Genomic DNA, 6,000 nt, shown 5'->3' on the forward strand with positions numbered 1-6,000 from the left:
TTGAGAGAGAAGCGCAGGTGGCTGATCTATTCACGAAAGATTTGAGTAAACATAAGTTCAGGTTTTTAAAGACCAAGTTATCCATGGTTGGGATGGACAGAAGCTTTTAATGTGAGCAGCATCGTTAATGAAAAGAAGTCACATGCAAGGGAGATGACATCAGCAACAATACACGATTTCCTTCTAGTTTCATTTAATGTGAACCACAGTTTCCAGCCAAACCAGGAAGAGGACCAAATATCAGAATTACGCTAGGGTTTCATAAACTTCCAAGCACCCGCAAGTCTTAGAACCGGATTTGGACCCGAAACACTGCCCAATCGGATCAGTTGCACTAAAACATAAGAGAAGGCAGCGGATCATGGGAAAAGATAATAAAGTTGGTCATCAAGGCTATACATCGTATTTCAAAGGAAAAACACGCCTTGGCCCCACAAGATGTATTGAAGAATTCAAGCAACATGGATTGAAAGAGTTGCGCGATTCAACAAATGTGGAAAGGTGGGCAAGAAGAGGGAATGGTGATGATTTCTCTCAAAACAACTTAACATATACATAAGTAGAGAAACGTTTCGCCTAGACCTGTCATAATGATTCTCGGAGTCGTGCGATCTGGATTCGACTCCAAAGTTCAAAAAAAAATGGGACAAAAGAGGAATCGAATTATGTTTATTATTTTTTTTTAAATACGATCAAAATGTAATAAAATTTATTTCTAAGAAAATAAAATAATGCCACAGGTCGGGACAGCACTTCTCCATGTCACCAGGGACACAGACAAGATGGCATTGACATGACTAGCAGCTTGGGGTATTCTGCCTATCATTTTTATCATATGATGGCAAGCTTCTTCCTCCTCCCCGACGCATTGACAAGCCTAGCAGAAATAGCTTCAGCATACCCAACTTGGAAGTCGTCCTCTGTCCAAGCTTGGGACGAGCATTGTCAAGAGGTAACAAAGGGGAATCCGCCTGTCTGATGTGCGCAGCTAGCGTACCATAGCTTGTGTTGGGAGGTTGTAAATTCAAAACCCAATGGTATAGTTGTTTTACAGGTTGGGGTCAGTCTAACCCCAGCTTGCCTTTAAAAAAAAAAAGACTTACTTTCAGCAAAATGTTGATACATTTTGACTAATATGTTCAACATCTTCCATAACGTTTCATATTTAACAATGCGTTCAACAAAAAAAAAACTGGGATGAAAAGCCATGTTGATATGTTACCTTGGCATTATTTTTTACATATGACATTTTTTAACAAAAAACCATACTGATATATTCTACCTTTGCATTGTTTTTTACATCAATAAGACTTCTAACACAAACACTATAACAAAAAACCGTGTTGATATATTCTACATTTGCATTTACGTTTTACATTAGCAAGCCATACTTTTAACAAAAACACTAGAACAGATAACCCTGTGATTGGACCCGCAAGATTAGCATGAAACTTACCCTGTGATTGGACGAATAGAGAGCTACTCAAAATATAGCCTAATCAAGCGCATATTGAATTAACTCAGTTTCGTTTCAGAACACAGTATAATCATATGAAACAGAAGATGTTGAAATCTAGACAGTTTTTTACCTCGTGTGAGCAACTCCTGTTTATCACCAACCAATTTTGAAATTCAAATTCTTCTTTTTACCAAATGAAAACAGTGGTTTCTTTATGTGGAAGAACTCCAGGACCGACCAACACAATGCTCATTTTATTAGGCAGCAGACCCCAAATCAATACCAATAGTACTTAAAAAACAGTTTCCTGACCAAGTTCTCCAAGTGAAGCAATATCATTACTCACAATTCAGTTGCATTATATTTTTTAAGTGCCACCAATGAATTCATGTTTTTAAAACCTTATCTGTTCAGTGAATTTACTTTGTGTAGGCTAACCTTTGAATTTATGTTGGATGCCATGTCCTAAGTGGGGTCTAAATTGTTGACCATCTACATCTACATGACATCTATCTTCAACAACTTGCTTATAAACTTCACTGTGCAGTAATAACAGCTCATAGCATCAGATAATCAGTAACTTGCTTATCAACTTCACTGGGTAGTATTAACAGCTTATAGCATCAGATAATCAGTCAAAATTGAGTTTAACGTTGGCAATAGATTTAATTTTATACAAATTTTAATAGCAACATTTGGTGGTTCACTATATGTTAGTCATTTGTCACCTGGGTACGACGGAGGGTAAGACATGACAATTCTAAAAAATGTGGGTACAAGTGTGTACAGATTCAGCTCAATATTGGTCCGATCTTTAACCACGGTTGTTCAGGATAGGCTCGAGCTTGTCCCGGGTCAGTGTTTCACAGGAAGCACGGTCGGGCTCAAACCGCCTTGTACATGCCAAGCACTCGGCTTGTGTGCATGGGAAGAAATGAAACTCAACATTTGACACGAGTAGTCTCACATTTTATTTTTTACCAATATAGGACAGACCTTTATTTATTTAATTTATTAGAAATATCTTTTACATTTTAATATATAACCATATATATCTCATATCACAATATCAACAAAAAAATTTAAAATTAAAATAATAAGATACTGCCTCTTTTCATCAGCGTGCATAAGGAAAAGAGAGAGAGCAAGGGCGGGTTGGGGCTCAAGAAGGGTGGCGAAGAACAAAATGAGCTTTAATTATTGGACCTACTGAACCTTATTGAGCTCGGTAGGCTGATTAGACTCGGCTTGTTTGCTCGGTATGAGCCTCAGAGATAATAGCTCATTTACGGCCTGAAATGAGCTCCAGTCGAGTTTAACAGAGTCGAGCCTGAGTTCCCTAGGTTATTTGTGCATCCCCCTGGATGGGATGGGAGGGTCGATAGAACCTTATAGGGTTAGAGTTAGGTGATAAATAAAAAGGTTTGAATAGAATCTATGTACGACTCGAAAGGTCCGATTAATGTATGGAGTTGGGTATGGTTAGTGATCTTTCATACTAAACCTGGGCCCAAACCGAGTTCCAACTAAGATCCACAATTTTTTTATCTAAAAAAGGATAAAAACTATAAATTTATCCAGTATGGTCCTAGTTCAAGTAATCCTTGTAGGATCCGGGTATGGTTTCTCTTATGATGGATATGTATATTAAATATCACATAAATACAAAATAAATTCAAAGATAATTGAACATTTAACAAGCAATTCACATGTTAGCAACTTATTCAAAGAATCAAAATTAAAGGAAGAACGGAGAAGCAACAAGCTACAACTAACAGATAAACAATTAAAGAAATAAGTTATATCAAGTGAATAACAATTTCAGCTAATAGTAATACCCTATGTCACATGAGTGCGGGTGAAGCTCAATTTCAAAATTTTTGGACACTAGGACACGTGTGTGTATATATATAGACTGTGCTCAGCACAGTTAAAAAATAGTGTAGAAAAGACTCTGCAGCGCAGTCTGGGTAAAGACTACTCTGCACAGTCTTTCTCTCTAAAGAGAAGTAAATAAAAAATATATAAAAGATATTTTTTTTTTAGTTTTGATATATTTTTTGTCTTAAAAAATGAACAAAAATAGACTCAATCAACATTGATCAAGTCCAAAACAAAGACGGACTCGGCCTTAACTTGTTGACTGAGTCTGACTTTACGTTGACCAAGCCCGGGCCATGTCCAAAGCTGCACCCGTGTCCGGGCATGTCGACTCAGGTGCGGGCCTCCTTAGCCGAATTCATGTGACATAGGTAATACCTAACAATTAGCACTTAGCAAACAAAAGTATAGAAAAAGCATTCATAAAAATAGTATTAACTAGAATGGACAATTTTAGCCATGTCTTTCTTGGTGGTTATGCTGTTGTGAGCTTGTTAGAGAGACAAAACAAACAATCCAGACAACATTTTTTTGTTCTTTTTTCGTAACTGAGTTGCTAGTCTCATATTTCACTGTTTTAAATTCTTGAAAATTATAGGCAGAAATTGCTTCTCTAAGGGGATATGAGCATCTGTTGCCATAGTTTGTCAGGTAAATTATTTTGATTAATGGTGGGTCATCTTTACTACTGTTTGTAGAAGTTGATTATTGTTATATTCTTCTAAACTCATCCCAGAAAGCTCAGTTGGTACAAAGTGCACAAGGTTAGCACAGATGTCTCTTGCTAATTTCTGGACAACCAGCATCTACATGTACCGTTCAACAAAATGATAAATCAGGTAACTTCAAAATCCCCATGTTCAACAACAAAAGAAAACCAAAATTTTCACACAAAATAGCATAGGCAGACGGGTAGCCGTGCCAAGGATACTCAGTTTGTCATACAATCAGATCATCAGTCAGAGCTGAACATCGTTCACAATAGATTTACGTGTTAAAGTTTTAACAGCAACATTTAATGGTTTATCAGCTCAATGAATTGATTTTGTGTAGGACAAGCTTTGAATTTAGGCAGATGCCACCATGTCCTGCGCTACTTGAAGGTCTACATTGTTGCCCATCTACATGACTACTTATTTTCAACTTGCTTATAAACTTCATTGTGCAGCATTAACAGCTCATAGCATCAGATCATCAATCAAAATTGAGTCAAACAACATTGGCGATAGAATTGATTTTGTTAAAATTTTAATAGCAACATTTAGTGGTTCATTATATGTTTGTCATACCATCGGATCATCAGTCAACACTGAGTCGAACAACGTTGATGACAGATTTATTAAAATTTTAACAGCAACATTTGAGGTCACTATAAACTTGCATTAATGCAAGATGCAAACTGATAACCTAGTCTACATCAAAATCACAGGTGAGTCATGTGTATTGTGGTCGTTCACCTATGTGAACTTGCAATTTTTAATAAAAACAAGTGACACAACTTAATGTCATCCTATTTACTAATAAGTCTCTCTCGGGTTTTTAGTGTGTATGAAATTATGTAAACAGAAATATGTCAAGTCCATAAAACAAATATGTTTCAAGCATTTTTCTATAATCACAATCTAACAATACTTATTCATATGGCAATCTCGTTAACTGAATTAAATTAAACTATTTATATTTAATTGAACAATCATAAAAAATTGCTTGCATCTCAGGATCCTTTATGAGTTATGTATATAATTAAAATAATTTATCTAAATAATAATAAAGAACTGCTTGTATCACATATTTATTTTATAAATATAAAAATTAATTTACGTAATTAATAAAGCAAATAATTATATATCTACATGTCTATCCTATATACATAAACCTTATTATTATCTTTCAAATAAAAATATTTTTTGTATTAAATGTCATGATAGCCAACATTTCACAAAATTAAGTGATTATCCTGATTTAACATCCCGAGGTGCCACTAGCTCGGTCTACTATTGAGTATTCATACTTTCAGGTTCATTCACAATTTTTATTTCACAAGACTGGCACTAAAGGAACCATATCATCAAGGCTTATCGCAACCGGCTAGGATCACAGTCAATTGCTAAGCACATGTACATGGTTCAAGGACAGGATCAATTGTTCTTTAGATTTCTTGATATTTAGTATTCATCCTTACAACCCTTCCTAGCGATAGATTTTCTGATCTTTGGTTTTCATCCTCATAGCCCTCCAAAGGGATTCCATGAAGATGGTGCAAAGCATCAATACTACTTGACCGACTCGATGGCCAACAAATACTCACTGTCAACTAGCTCCACAAATATTAGGGGAACCTTATCTTTTTGAGATGATCTTCAATGCATGCCATTAAAAATAAACACAACTTTCTCAAAATTCACAATAATTATACAAGTCAATACTCATAAAACATTTCATGCAATCAAAATACATAAAAATACAATCACAGAATTTGCCACAATTGTAATTACACACATAGAGCATGGGTATTCAATATAAATCGCCGGACAATTCCAGAATCATGGTTAGCACTCATAGCTCAACCACAATTTGTACGCAATTCTTTATGTATATATATATATATATTAAAATAAGTTAATTATATTTAGAGTTTTAAAACCATAATCCCTAAAAAT

Source organism: Nuphar pumila, chromosome 3 (genome assembly GCF_984573655.1).
Source record: "Nuphar pumila chromosome 3, dmNupPumi1.hap1.1, whole genome shotgun sequence".
NCBI classification, from domain to species: domain Eukaryota; kingdom Viridiplantae; phylum Streptophyta; class Magnoliopsida; order Nymphaeales; family Nymphaeaceae; genus Nuphar; species Nuphar pumila.